At 45.1% G+C, this 14,998-nt stretch overlaps 1 protein-coding gene across 3 annotated transcripts in view; it reads right to left on the bottom strand.

The window, feature by feature from the left end:
* SIL1 (SIL1 nucleotide exchange factor) overlaps positions 1–14,998 on the bottom strand; it is a 249,518-nt gene that overhangs the window by 192,672 nt on the left and 41,848 nt on the right. For 2 of the 3 annotated variants that reach the window (XM_045794582.2, XM_045794581.2), the window contains exon 1: positions 13,393–13,525. The exons of the other annotated variant lie outside the window; for it this stretch is intronic. The gene's annotated coding sequence lies outside the window, so the exon portion shown is untranslated. Of the gene's footprint in view, positions 1–13,392; positions 13,526–14,998 lie in introns of those variants that run through there. 3 annotated transcript variants of the gene reach the window in all.

The raw sequence follows: 14,998 nt of genomic DNA, 5'->3' as shown, positions 1-14,998 counted from the left end.
TATTATAATGATAACTATTATGCCATTATAATAACATTATTGCACTTTTTTCCTGCACTTGACATCTGTTGGCTGATAGGTTTAACTGGTACATAAGCAATAATTATGCAGTGCTTTCTTCTTTCCAACCAAGCCTCTAGTATGACTGTTAAAGCTAAACCCAACTGCAGCCACCGCCCAGCCCCAGCAGCAGTGGGAAACATGGCTCATCTGGGCTCAGACACTATGGCTTCAGTGGCCACGGTGCCAGAAAGAGAGGTTCAAATAGGCCCCCAAATGTTGACACATTCCCCTGCTCCTGGGAAAGTGATGGAATTTAGGGGAAAGATCAACCAGCAAGCAATTTATCGATAAAAACCCCAACAGGGCTAAAGGAGTCATACTCAGGCCTCCATACTGCACAGGGACAAGCAGTACCAAATCACAAGACCACATACCACAGAAAGAGAAGGAGGAGAGGCAAATGCAATTCTCTGCTGGGAGTTCTCAAATAAATGGTTCTCAGAGAGCAATTTTGCCTGCTTCCCCATACACACTTCTTGCCAACTGCCGGGAAAACTGGCAACAGAGAGAGAAGGATAGAGCAGAGAACTATCTTCAGGCCCCTATTCTGAAACTGAGAAATCCATCAACCTGGCTGCTGGGCCTTCTATACACAGAGCCCACAAGGGGCCAGAATGTAGTCTGGAGTCCAAAGTGGAAAAGTACAACTTCCTGTCAGCCAAAGCCCCTAAATCTACCCACATTATTTATGACAAACAAGGTAGAGAAAGATGTGAGATTCTACAACTGCAGAATATCAATCTGCCTGAATTACACGTTAGCCTTATTAAAGTAAAGGTAACCCACACTGAGGCTACATAAAAAATACACATGATCAAACAAACCTCACCAGGAAACCAGGGCTGGACTGCTTTGTTCTCCACCCTGTAATACACAGAGCCTTTTTTTTTTTTTTTTTTTTAAAGGCAGAGAGGGGGGCGGAAGGTTTTTGAATTTAAATTACCAGTGAACACTATAATCTATGTGCAAGGAGAAAAGGAACATTCAAGGGTGCCAAGCACAGGCTCTCGGGACATGTGTGGCCGAGGCAGTAGTAGCCTGCGGGGCTTTCTCCTCCAGCCTCAGCACGCTGCTATCATTGTTTGAGAGCAGGCGAGCCAGCAGGCAAGGCCCAGGCCGCACAAAGGGGCACTGTCCCCTAGGTCCAGGAAGAAGATTACTCTCTCAGAAGCAAATCAGTATGAATCAACAAAGAACGAAGAAGACTAGTCACCCAAAGAAGTAACCCAACTAAGGATGGGTTTAGAGAGGTATTACTGAGGGCAAGGACCCTGTCACACTCACCACTCAATTCCCATGGCCAAGCAGTACCTGACACTTAAGCGGGTCTTTACAAAGAACTGTAGCTTGAATGATAACCACAAAGACACCTTAGATTGGAACCAACTGATGAAAGCAAGAATCTATTTGTTCCTACTGTAACCTGTGATAAAAGAAGGGCTGTGGTCTGTGAAGAACACACCAAAAGGTACCCAGAGAATTAAATTCAGTTTCTCTGAAAGACACTTCTGGTGCCCCAAGAGAGTAACAGGTATACTTCGTGAGACTACAGATAAAGCCTTAAAAGTACAATGCTGTGAGGAGAGGGAAGAAGTGAATAAATGGTACAAAACATATACTGAATGCATAGTGTGTGCATATCTGAAAAGCCCAGGGAGTTCTACAGATGAAGCAATAAGAGACAGGTTAAATAACTCCTCTTAAGTCTAGTAGCTATACATGGTTAAATCTGGATATATCTGATGCTACAGCCAAGAGCTTTCCACCCTATTTCACCTTGACTTCCTCCAGGTGTGAGGTGGCTTCCAGCTAATCTAATCTATAGAGGAGACAACACACCCACCTGTCCACACAAGTCAACTTGCTAGGCATGTTTCTTAGACTTAATTAGCTAAACTCAAACTATAGCTGAATGGACTCATGAATTTCATGTGCTTGAGATTGCCCATGGGAGCTTAAACCTGGGTGAACTGGCTAAGTTTCCAGACCCACAAAGCTGCCAGCCAGTGACTAAGCCATTAGCTAGGGCAACTCTCTTGGCACAGTGCAGGTCAGAGCTAGGGGAGGAAAAGATAACCCAGGCATGAGCTCTACATGCCCCCAACAAGATCCCTTCAGAGATTGCAAAGGAGGTACCAAGAGCCTCTCCCACTCTGAGCTCTGTCAGTAATGCACAGAACTCTCTTTGAAGGTAACCTAATTTTGATTTAAGTAGAAATAGAAAAGGTTAAAAAAAAAAAAAAGTATTTCTGCTTGGACTTTAGAAGCAACTGAGCCTTCCTTCCATGTTGCCCACCACCTCTCCAGAGCTTTCAGAGACCTTCTACAGTCATGATGCCAGGGGCAGGAGAGTAGAGAGAGCAAGATGATTTTCAGGGCTGTATTCTGAAGAAAGCAGTGGTGAGGATGAGCCAGTGTTTCTAATGGAAGTGAATATCCTGGACAAACTCAGGGGAAGCTAAGTAGTACTAAAACACAGTCTCCCAGGGTTGTCTGTTTATTTCACCTTCCATGTGAAGGCTTTCAATAGTTAACACTGGTCCCCGCGTCTTCCCCCCCCCCCCCCACCAAACGTTAGGAAAGCTGATGATTCATCCAGGTGCACAACAGCTGCTGGGAAGACCTGTGGGAAGGGGCCACCCGGCAAAGGCGGGCTATGTATGGTGAGAAGGGTCTCCCAGGAGTGCCCTACATGCCAAGCCATATGTTGTCTGGATATTAATCCAAACCCATCTTGAGCACTTCACAATGTTTATTCTCTCTGGGATGTGGAGCATTACATTATATCCAAGAACAACACTAGTCCTTTCGGTTCTATTCCACACTTAACTTCTTTGCTAAAAAGATTTGTAACCTGGAAACAAAGCCCTCTGCCTAACAGCAGCAATAATATCCAGCAAAGAGAAGAAAAAAACGTTAATTCAAGCTTCCCTAAGAGATACTGCTTCAATGGAGCCTTAGTTTACCCTAAGTAGAAACTGGAGAAACCTACTACTGACCACTTTTTTCCAAAGACAGGCCTGAAGAGTCCTGAAGAGGTGAATGCTAGAACCGCAAAAATAAAACGGCAACACCACATTTCTACTTCTGCCCCGACTGAAACAGCTCTAGAAACCTGTAAGACAATTCCAAAAAGGGAAGACCACCTCACTGACCTAAGCACTAAGAGCAAGGGGCAGGAATATGAAGTAAGGCTACCTGGATTAGTCACAGCCCTACCCTAACTGTATGATCCTCAATAAGTGTAAGTAATTCAGTCTCTCCAAATCTCAATTTCTCATCTCTAGGATATGGGGATATTTTAAGGATCCATTATTTGAAAAGCCCTCCCCTTTTTTAGATTTTATTTGAGACAGAGAGAGAGAGAGCATGAGCAGGGAGAGGGCAGAGGGAGAAGCAGGCTCCCCAATGAGCAGGGAGCCCATGCGGGACTTAATCCCAGGACCCTAGGATCATGACCTGAGCTGAAGGCAGACGCTTCACCGACTGAGCCACCCAGGCACCCCATGAAAGCCCTTTTATAAAAAGTAAAATGTTGAGCATACTTTAGGCCTGACGGTTATTCTGAAGACTTCTGGTTGAGAAAGCCTAAGACACTTCCAAGGAACAGAAAAACAAGGCTGTCAGCTCCGAAGGACAATCTACAGTAACTGGTTCTAGATGTTTACAGAGAACCCATAGTTAAGGAATAAAATGAGGACAGAGTGGAATTTGAAGAGGAGACCACACTTGGGTCTGCCCAGGGATATTTTTTAAAATATTAACAATTTATGCGCACAGCTCAAATTTTGAAAAATCACACAAAGGTATGCAGTGAAAATTAAGCCTCTCGTCTGCCTTACTGCCCAGCCACCCAGGGCCCCTCACCAAAGAACAACCACTCTTTCCAGTTTCTCATGTATTCTTCCAGAGATAATCCAATCAGCTTGTTTCTGCCTCACATGCACGTATCAATGGTGGCAACACCTTCAGACCTAAAAGGTAATGCCAAGCAAGTAAGCTCGCCAGAGGCCCTTAGGGACTATGAAAAGAAGAGGGCAGCCAGAGGGTAAGATATTACCCTGCAAAAGCCTCCATGAAGGTACAGACTTCCTCCTGGCTATTATACTGCTTTGCCCCCTGGCTAACCACATTTAGGCAATAATTTTGTACAACATACCACCCTTTTACTTGTGCTGGTTCATTCAGAACTCCTTCTCAGAGAAGTCATTAACAGAAGTGATCCCTGGGACCTCAGTCTGTAACCAGGCTGACCACCAGGCCCTTAGAAGTGGACAGAAGCATGGAGTGCTTGGGTGGCACAGTAGTTAAGTGTCTGCCTTCGGCTCAGGGCATGATCCCGGCGTTCTGGGATCGAGCCCCACATCAGGCTCCTCCACTAGGAGCCTGCTTCTTCCTCTCCCACTCCCCCTGCTTGTGTTCCCTCCCTCACTGGCTGTCTCTGCCAAATAAATAAATAAAATCTTTAAAAAAAAAAAAAAAAGAAGTGGACAGAAGAACAACCATCAAACCTGCCTCAGCAGAGGCTGGGCAAAAGTGTAAAAATCACCTAAGTCCCTAGGTTGCCATCTTTCTAGGGACAGAATACAAGGGAGGACGAAGGAAAACAGGAGGTCTCTGCAGGACTTGGCTCAAAGACTACGTCACTACCCACAGAAAATAACAAGACACTGTCAACCAAACCTAGGCTTTCAACAGAACTCCCTCAAAAGCTTTTAGGTTATGTCCTCTGCTCCCTTTCTTCTTCCACAAGGAACTTATATATGTTAAATTTCAGGCTCTATCCAAAGATCACAGATGGGTAGCCTTGATGCCAAATCTGGACCACAGATGTACTTTGGTAGTCCCCGGAGATTTTACATAAAAATCTGGATTTCTGGCCTCTCTTCTAATCTAAGATGAGGAGGACACTAGAGCCACACTCACTCATGACTTTAAGGGGAGGAGCAGCTGCCCTTCATGGAACACAGGCTCACCATTCCCTGCGGCTCACAATAAATGTTCCCTACCTGACCGTGAAAACACCTTTGAGGTGGAGACCCCTGGCCAGTGAGTGACAGAGCAGGCTGAGGTAGGCACATCGGCTGACAAAGAGCAGGAGTCCTACATTCATAAGCAGTTATTAAACACCCTCTATGTGCCAGGAACTGTGCTGGGGGATGGGTACACAAAGAGGAATGAGAGACCCCCTTTCTACCCTCCAGAAATTTCTAATCCGTCTGGGAAGAGAAGACTTACTCTGCAGAATCAGACTGCTTCAGACACAAAAGGCTCTGGGAGTTGAGCATGCCAGAGTCACTGTGACTAGGGTTCAAGGAATGCTGCCAGAAAGAATTGGGAATTGAACAGGCCCGTTGTCATTTCTCAGGTTTTCATGTATTTCATTCAACAAGCATTTATGGTGTCCATGTTACACTCAGCATTATACTGGAGACACAAAATAAAGCATAGCCCATGTCCTTGAGAAGCTCATATAATAAGAGAAAAAATAACTAACCAGGATAAAGTATGCTAAATTCTATAATCAAAGTGTTGCTATGGGGATACAGATGAGGAGGTACCAGTGAAGGCTCACTGAAAGAAGGCAGCTGTGCAGCTTAAGTAGGAAACAAAGGAGAGGGGACTCTGGGCAAAAGAACTGGCCCAGTCACAAATATGAGGCATGTTTAGAGGGCCACATGGACCAGTTTATCAAGAGCAAGGGATACATGTGGGTAATGGCAGAGGATATAATTAAAGTGGTAGGACAGGGACACACCATGATATGCATGGAACATCGGAACACCCACACAACTGATACATTTAGGAGGTATTCAGCAGCAGCCAAGGGGCCACTGAAGGCTTCTAAGCATGAGTGTTCTCCAATCAGCACTGTATTTAGGAAGACCCCAAGGGGCAGTGGTACACAATGTCCTAGAGGAAACCAAAGTAAGGTGTAAGAGGAGGCTCCCATAATAACTCAAGAACAGTTATAGGAAACAGGGGAAGCATAAGACTAGGTAAGAAACATACTGCAGAGGCTTGCCAAAAAATTTAAGACAATAGCATTTCTTTGAAGAGACTCTTTCTTTCTTTCTTTCTTTTTTTAACCAATTCAGACTGGTCCTCCCCTCCCCCCAGTGATAAAGTTTTCGCCTATTTGTTTCATTCAGAGAAGTAAGGCACAGGCTTTAATTACAGTACTCAGGTTTTTTAGAAACTCAGCTTGAAATCAATATAATGAGGGGTAGTAGCTTCAGGGGCTTCCCCCCCCCACCCCCACTGCTACACTGAACCAGTTGTAAATTTCAAAGAGAAAGAGTCAACTTGAACAAAAAATCTGGGTCCGTGTATCCCTGACCTTGCACAAAGATCAGAAATGGGCATACAAATCACAAAAATGCCATGACAAAAGTCAAAGTACCTGTAACGAGCTAATTGCTTCATGTCTGGCTGAAGAGCAGAAGGCAAGAGACAAGGAGAACATACTGTCAGAGGGCCCCAGGCTGACTCTGGACAGCCAGTCCTGCTCCAGTAACATCCCCAGTCAGCCACTACCCAGGAAACAGGGCCCACTGACTGGGACAGACCGTTAAAGACAGCCCCAGAAAAGTGAGAACTAAGCTCAGTAAGGAAGAAGGCAGAGAAGCTTCGAAGTTCCTTGCTATTTGTGACTTTTATTCAGCATCAATCAGCTATGACTACTGATATGCATAATCAAACAACAAAGGAGACCGACAATGATATGATGGTTAAGGTAACACTGGCTTAGTGTAACTTATCCTATAACCAAGTCTTGGGTCAGGAATTAGAAACTACTGTTGTTGACATGATTGGTGACACAGAGCACTTATACTGTGCCAGGGGAACTTCTTTCCATATGTATTCTCTCAAGTAATTCTCAAGACAGTTCCAAGAGGAACTATTACTAGTCCCATTCTACAGATCATAAAATTAAGGTTTAGAGAAAATGAGTAACTTGTCGTGACCTGACAGCTAGTAAGTAAATAGCAAATTATGAAACCAGTAAGCTGACTCCAGAATGTTATTTTTTTTTTTTTTAAGATTTTATTTGACAGAGAGAGAGGGAGAGCACAAACAGGGAGAGCTGTAGTCAGAGGGAAAAGAGAAGCAGGCTTCCCTGCCGAGCAACAAGCCCAATGTGGGGCTCAATCCCAGGACCCTGGGATCTTGACCTGAGCCAAAGGCAGACACCCAACCGACTGAACCACTCAGGCGCCCCTCCAGAATGTTTTTAAACCACTCTGATACACCATTCATTCCCTCACTCTTTTTCTTTTAGTGATGTATTACAAGTTTGCTTGGGTCACCAGATAAGGTCCACTGGTGCATTGGCCCCATTCTTTACAGAACACCCTCAGAGCAGCCTGGCCTGAGAACTTGTTCTTTGTTTCTAAAATAGGGGGAAGCTTCAAATCTATTTCCTCTGGGGTAAGATCAAGAGGAAACACACTTCAACATGAAGAGGAAAGAAATCAGCATGACAGCCAAAAACCTCACCAGTGAAGGTTTTAAGATAATGAATAAGGCAGTCAGTGGAGGTGGGGCCTTCTCCCTCCCTGGAGATTTTTAACTGCAATGGCATCTTGTATCTTTATAAGGCTTTAAATAATTTTAACAACTTCTATGGCCAACCTCTGTGAGCCCTCTGGCTTTGAGTCTCAGCTCTGCCAGTAATATGCTGATGGCTCTAAAAAAAAGTATATATCCCATTTCACTTCTCTGGAACTCAGTTTTGTCATCAGTAAAATACGAACCCATTGAATACAAAACTCAAGCACTGGAAGGTGACAGAACCACAAGGGAAACTTCTGACTCTTCACTCACCCAAGGAACCAACCAACAGCCATTCCTTGGATCTGAACCAGACCCAGCACTGATGTTTCCAATAAAATTGATATAAAGACCCCTAGGACAATGTTTTCCAGCCCATAAACACCATGATTTCAGACTTTAGCAGCTGGGCCCAAAGATGGAGACTTTGTTTCATGAATACAATCAAACCCAACTCCCCATGACCAGCAGTGGGGTTAGTCACAAAATCAACCTTAAATACCTTCCTTAGGATCTTGCCCCTTAAGCTTCCAACTCTACTACTGAATTCTAAGTGTGACCAATCAATGTTGTCTGTATCGACTGTCCTACTTTATGTTACTTCCACTGAACTGAAGTCTGCTAGTTTTCTCGAGTTTGGTCAGATGGCTGCTGACCCCATGGGAGACTCACAGAAATGAAAGGCAAAAGCATGAAACTATTCCCAGACATAAAGAAATGCACATTTAAAAGTCCATTCGTATCAGCCTTCCTCACCTGACCTATGAGAAGCATCTGTGATTCTTCTTTCAGTTTCTAGAACTCCTCCCCTTCCTAAGACAGAAAAGACAGACTACTTGCAGAAAGTCAAGCAGCTAGACGTGGATCAGTTCACTGACTGCTGTGATAGTCCTCTGCCTGGAATGATAAGTGGTAATTAAAAAGCACAACAACACCCTCAGTCAAGACACAGCCAGCAAGCCGACCTCAGAAACATACCCCTTCCCATTTCTCCGTGGATAGGACCTGTGACATGGGCTAAACATCAGACACTACCCAAAGGCTCCAACTTTCAGGAACACCTGAGCCAACACAGCAGGCTCAGCTGTGAAAAAGGCAGGCCAAGGAGACATCAGAAAAACAGAGGGTAAATGGAACACTTCAGAAGTCCAAGATTTGGGGAGTGGCTGGGTGGCTCAGTCAGTTAAGCATCCAACTCTTGACTTCGGCTAGGGTCATGATCTCAGGATCATGAGACTGAGCCTGGAGTCGGCCTCTGCACTGGGCATGAAGCCTGCTTTAAGATTCCCTGTCTCCCTCTGCCCCTACCCTCTTCTCTCTGCCTCTCCCCTCCACTCCCGCCCCACCTCTCTCTCTTAAAAAAATTTTTAAAAAGTCCAAGATTTGGAAGAAAATAAAAATAGTGAAGACTAAACTCAATTCTAGCCCCTTTGGAAAAGTCCAGGTAAACGTTATCCCTCCCACCTCTATCTCCACACATATTTCATTTCTTCTCCAACTCTCTTAACAGCATTAGGTTTTGAGGCAGAAAATATGGAGTAACATCAAAAAGGGACAAACCAACTTCTGCTCTGAATTAGGAATATCATTAAGAAAAGCAGAAACGGCATTCTTGGGCACCCGGGTGGCTCAGTCGGTTAAGCGTCTGCTTTCAGCTCAGGGCATGATCCCTGGGGTCCTGGGATCAAGTCCCACGTCAGGCTCCCTGCTCCGTGGGGAGTCTGCTTCTCCCTCTGCCTCTCCCCACACTCGTTCTCCCAATCTCTCTCACTCTTGTGCTCTCTCTCTCAAATTAATAAATAAAATCTTTTAAAAAATGGCATTCTTACTAATCCTCATGCTTATAAACATGCAATGGCCAAGGAGTTTCCTGGGCCTGCAATACGCTTTAGGCAACAGGCTCAGTGACTAGAAACAGCTCAGCTGGTTGGCAAATGGAACTAGGAGGGACATACTCACAGCTTTGATCCTTGTAAAGGCCAACTAACCTGAAATCTTTCCATGACCACCCTTAGCTATTGCCAGCTATCTCAGGAGAACTCAAACAGGATGGGTAACAAGGGAATTAGCCCTAAGGCACCCCACCCTAGGAAAACTTAGCTCCTCAAGAGCAGGAACTCTTTCTCACTTTAGTGTACTCAACATCTTCCATCGGGCCTGGCACCTAGGGGGGCCTTAAGAAAATAAGGTGAATGGTCAAATATCCTGATGAGAGCAGGCTCATGGTGAGAGGAGGGTAGCATAGTGCAAAAGAAATCACTGTGGAGTCAGAACTGGGTTTAAAGCCTGGTTACCAGAAACTTTTTGACCTTGGTCAAGTCACTTAACCTCACCGAGCCTACTTTTTCATCTGTAAAATGGGGTAATACCAACTATTTTACAAGGTTGATAGGAAGATTGCATGAGATAATGTTCTCCCACTTTTACTTGTTTGGTGTTGGTGTGGTAACAGCTGGAACTTCTAGATATAAAACATGCCTTGATGGCTGTATTAGAGAATATAGGTAAGACCATGCATTCTCAATGAGGGCAGTATTACCCCCAAGTCGGGCAGGGAATGATTCTTCGGGAAGAAAACTCAGGTATTTTAAGTTTATGGCCCTCCAAAGGGCCACGGTATATAAATAGATACATGGTATATCTGTGGTATTAAAATCCCATGGGGAGGGGACAATTAGGGGAAATATCAAAAGGTGACAGTGAACAAAAGGTTGAGGATCACTTGATTAGAGGTCTCAAGAGCTGACCCACTACCTTTAAGAACCTGACCATGTTGGCACCTTGATCTCACACTTCCAATTTCTAAAACGGGGAGAAATAAATGTTTGCTATTTAAGCCACCCAGCCTATGTATTCTATTACAGCAGCCCATAAGTGACTAAGACACATCTCAATGCCTAAAATACCAAAGCCAAGGTCACTGTTAGGAGGATGAGAGCAGACATGGCCAGCCAACACAACCACACCCTTACCTATGCACTGCCTGGTGGAACCTAAAGGATCTAAAAGCGTGTGAACATAATTCTGTTGCTCCCGGATTCGGTCTCCAAGGCGGAAAATAGCACAAGGAAGGATGTCAAGCATAAACCCTTTTCAAGTCAGTAAAATTCTGGGAGAATCTTCACATGTGTCCTGAACAGCTTCTATCTTTTACAAGGTTCTTATCCCAAAGGCAAACTCGATTACTGCTGATGCTAGGAATAAGGGGTTATCAAAGTCCCACCTGAATGGCAAGGGGCTATTCTCCTCCTCCCCTACTCAGCAGTGAAGCCCCTGGTGAAAGAACATGAAGAAAAGGGCAGGATACTACCCCTTTAGACCACATATAATTAAAATAAGAAGCTCTATGCTGTGAAAAACTAAGGCCTGCAGCTTAAGACTGACTCAGAGAAGGATAAAGTATTCATCCTTGTTCAGAAAGAGAAAAGATTAGCCTCACAAGGACAGGTTTCCAAACTGACACCAAATCCAGGAGTTAGAGATGCCTGTGCTACAGAGCGTAAGCTAAACACCAGCTGAGGCCCCAAAGAAAAATCCCCAGGAATACATGACCAAGGGGCTAGCATTGTAAGAATGTTCAGATTAGCTCTCCTGAAAAGAGGCTTACTCCAAGAGACTGGCAGACAGCCTCTGCAATACAGCTTCACTTAGGAAAGGATAGAAAATGAGTGGGGGTGGGGGAGGGGGGAGAAGACAAGAGAAAGGACGAGGTCAGAGCATGAATCCACAGATAACAGACCTGAAAGGCATCTACCCTTCAAAAGAACTTTTTACTCATTTGAAGACAAGTCAGGTGACAAGTTTGCTTTAACCATGCCACCTGGGATTTAAAAAAAACAGTATGGTATTATGTATTAATGAAACTCATCACTAATGACGTATCACTTAAGGAAGGCCACACTTCCACCACTCACACCTACACATACCACTCTAAAGGAGAACAACACTCAGTGAAGAAGTTCTAGCATGTTTAAAACCCATGTTAACTTTTCAGTTTCGCTTAATTAGCCTTTTTTTGGTTAATGAAACACACCGGGGCTCAAAGTTGGCCTTTGCAGAGAATAACTCATCTCCCAAAGACATCAGGGAAGGTCAAGAAAACAGGAATCCAAGAACAAGGCAACTTTTCATTCCTGGGTCACCACAGCTGTACTAACATATTCCCCATTCCCACCCTCTGTAAAATGGGGGCAGTAAGTCTTTTCGGTAGCCAATTTCATCAGAACACCACATAAAGAGCAGATTAAATTCATTAAACCAAAAGAAAACAAATCTGGTGTGGCAACACCTTCTTAAAAACCTAAGGGCCAGGGGGCGCCTGGGTAGCACAGCGGTTAAGTGTCTGCCTTCGGCTCAGGGCATGATCCTGGCGTTATGGGATCGAGCCCCACATCAGGCTCCTCTGCTATGAGCCTGCTTCTTCCTCTCCCACTCCCCCTGCTTGTGTTCCCTCTCTCGCTGGCTGTCTCTATCTCTGTCAAATAAATAAATAAAATCTTAAAAAAAAAAAAAAAACTAAGGGCCACATTCTCCACTGAAACCACACACCAACTTGCAATCCATGTTATACATCAATCCTAACATCCTCATACCCTGGCTCCCATCAAAATACTCTCCAAACCCCAAAACTGGCTATATTTCTATCAGACAACAAAATAAGCTTGGGTGGGGTGAGACCTAAAAAGACACAGATATAAAACATCTTTTACACTGTCAAAACAATCACTGTTACTGTTTAAAACACATCAGTTTCTTCTCTTAGCAAACATGGAAGATTCATTCTCCTCCTGCCTACCTACTCCGGGTTCATCCAACCCCTTCAATCCCCCAAAGCAGTTAATGGTTTGGTTTGGTTTTACTGAGGTCAGAAAACCACACAGGCTTGAATCAATGCCAAATAGTTAAAAAAATTTTAAGAGAAAACTGACATTACATATGGAAGGGTTAATATTTTTTTAAAGACATCAAACTTCCCTTTAGCTACTAGAGTGTAAAGAAACCTCCGCTGGCCTCTCAGGTGTTAGGTGTTCTTTCCCACCTAGAGCCCTATTTCAGGAGCTCATATGGCAACGGATTCCCTCCAGTCTTCTACAGGAGAGACTCTCAAAGCAAGAATTTCAGGACCATCAAAATCAGAATCACCTGGGAGGCACCGCAGGTGCCCATAGTCCACTTTAAATGAAATCCCTGAGTAGAGGCCAGGGACGTACACAACCTCTGAGGTGATTTGAAAAACACCAAGTCTGAAATCCGTACTTCAAAGACAAGTCTTCCATCTACCAGGAAAAAGGAAAACACAAGTCAGGCGTGGAAATACGACGCAGCTAGAGGGCAATTCCATATGGTGAAGAGACAGAGAGGCCTCCGCCAAGAACCAGAATGTCAACAAATGGGCGGTTAGATGCAGAAACTGAGGGTGGGAGAAAGAAAAAGGGAAGGAAGCTGAAGCAGAGAATCAAAAGCTAGTCTCAGAATCCCCACCGCCTCATCTCCTGGCACTTAAGAAAAGTTACTGGAGACGCTCTGAATAGAAAAGGTAGGTAGGGCAACTCTCTGGGCTGAGGCCCGGGCTCACTTGGACGTCTCGCTTTGGTGGAACGAGATGTGTTGGGGCGGCGGGGGGGGTGGGGGGGGAGTCGTCCTGTGTGGGGACCCCGGTACGGTGCTGGGAAGGCGCCGGGGCCGCTGGTGGGAGAAGGCTCGGACAGCGCCCGAAGCCCCTAGCCCAGAGCCCCCCGCCCAGCTCCAGGGCCGGGGGGCCCTCACCGCCCCTACCTTCGGCTTCCCGCCCGGCAGCCGAGGGGCAGACACAAACCCCACAATTCCAGGCGGCTGCAGTGGCAACCAGCTCCCCACGCGCAGACGCGGCAGCGACGGTCTGAAGCTGTGAGCGCGCAGTTATTACGTCACGCGCCGTCCCGCCCAATTTCCGCCTTCCAGAAAGATGTGCGGCCGCCTCCCTCCCTTTCCTGTCCGCGAAGTTGTTAAGCCCCGCCTTCCCCCCCCCTCCCGCCCCCGCCACTTCTGCTAAGTCCGGTCTTCCAACGCACCTGTGATGGACAATTTTCCCCTGTATCCCTCCGCTAGAGTGAGAGACGTCTGAAGGAGATCCGCACGGGCCTGATTTTGCTTCCAAGCCAGACCAAAATGGAACTTCGAAGTTTCATCTCTGATTTCCCAACAGTCTAATGTCTTTATAGCGGAAGGAACAACAGAAGGAAACCAGAGGACGTGAGGGGTAAAGATAAATCAAGCTATTGCCCCTCAGGGTCGGATACATTCGAGTCTCAAGCAGTAAAAATAGTCCTTTGAAAATTCGTGCGGATAGGTCACCAGCAAGTCATTTACTTTTTATATTTATGTACTGTGTAGAATTGACAACGACCAATCATTTTCAAAGTTATAGTTATCCACAGTTCGAATTCTGCTCTACCCCTGAATATCTCGTATGTACCAGGTGCTGCATATATATTTACTTCTCACAACTTCCGAAGATCAGAACTGTCGTTCCCTTTTTATAGATAGGGAAGCTAAGGGTCAAAGGTGAAGAACTTGTGAAAGGTCATACAGTCAGGAAGTAATAAACTGAGAGTGTAAGCCAGATTTAGGTGCCTCCCAAAGTCCCCTTCTCTCTCCATGAAAAGACCTTCCCCTTGACCAGAGGAGTTTAACCTGACAGTAAAATGGAGTGTTCCCTCAGGCCCTGAGAGCCCAGACACAGTGATTCCTGGACGTTCAGGAGTGGAGAAAACGACGATCCAAACAAGTAGTAACTTCCCCCAAACAGCAGGTTTTCGCCAAGAGGAAAAAAACCGTTCTCAAGTTCTTTTCCATTTTCGATGTATTATGTGGGGTTCTAGAAGTTGATCTACTTTCTTGATTATGTTTACTTCAAACAGATGGGAAGTTGACTTTGCAGCTGTGAGCAAACTTTGGTTAGTAGCATGGGGAAGAAAAACAAGCCTTTGGGCAATAGTTGAGTGGGAAGTGCTGGGTTTTTGTTTTTGTTTTGTTTTGTTTTGTTTTTTCCAGAAAGGTCCACATAGGACACTTTCCTGGGACGGGGTGGGAAAGGACAGGTATTAGCTCACTTTTTCCATGGAACACCCAGGAGGCCAGCAAGAGTAGCCCAAGAATAATTCTAGCTTGTGTCATTGCCTAGTACCATGAGGATAAATAATAAATGTCCAAAAAATATCTAATGCATCAGTGGTAACTCACAGAATGAATATATAAATTATAATCAAGCCTGACGCAAGTTATAAAAAGACATTAACAAAGTGCTACGAGAGTAATATGCTTATAAATAGAATAAGCTCAAATATTAGAATGAATAAATAAAGGCATGGGCCAAGAGAAGCGTCCAGCTGGACACAGAGCT

Source organism: Ursus americanus, chromosome 5 (assembly GCF_024610735.1).
Source record: "Ursus americanus isolate L20-20 chromosome 5, mUrsAme1.1.p, whole genome shotgun sequence".
Classification (NCBI taxonomy): Eukaryota; Metazoa; Chordata; class Mammalia; order Carnivora; family Ursidae; genus Ursus; species Ursus americanus.
This window is presented reverse-complemented; position numbering and strand designations above follow the sequence as displayed.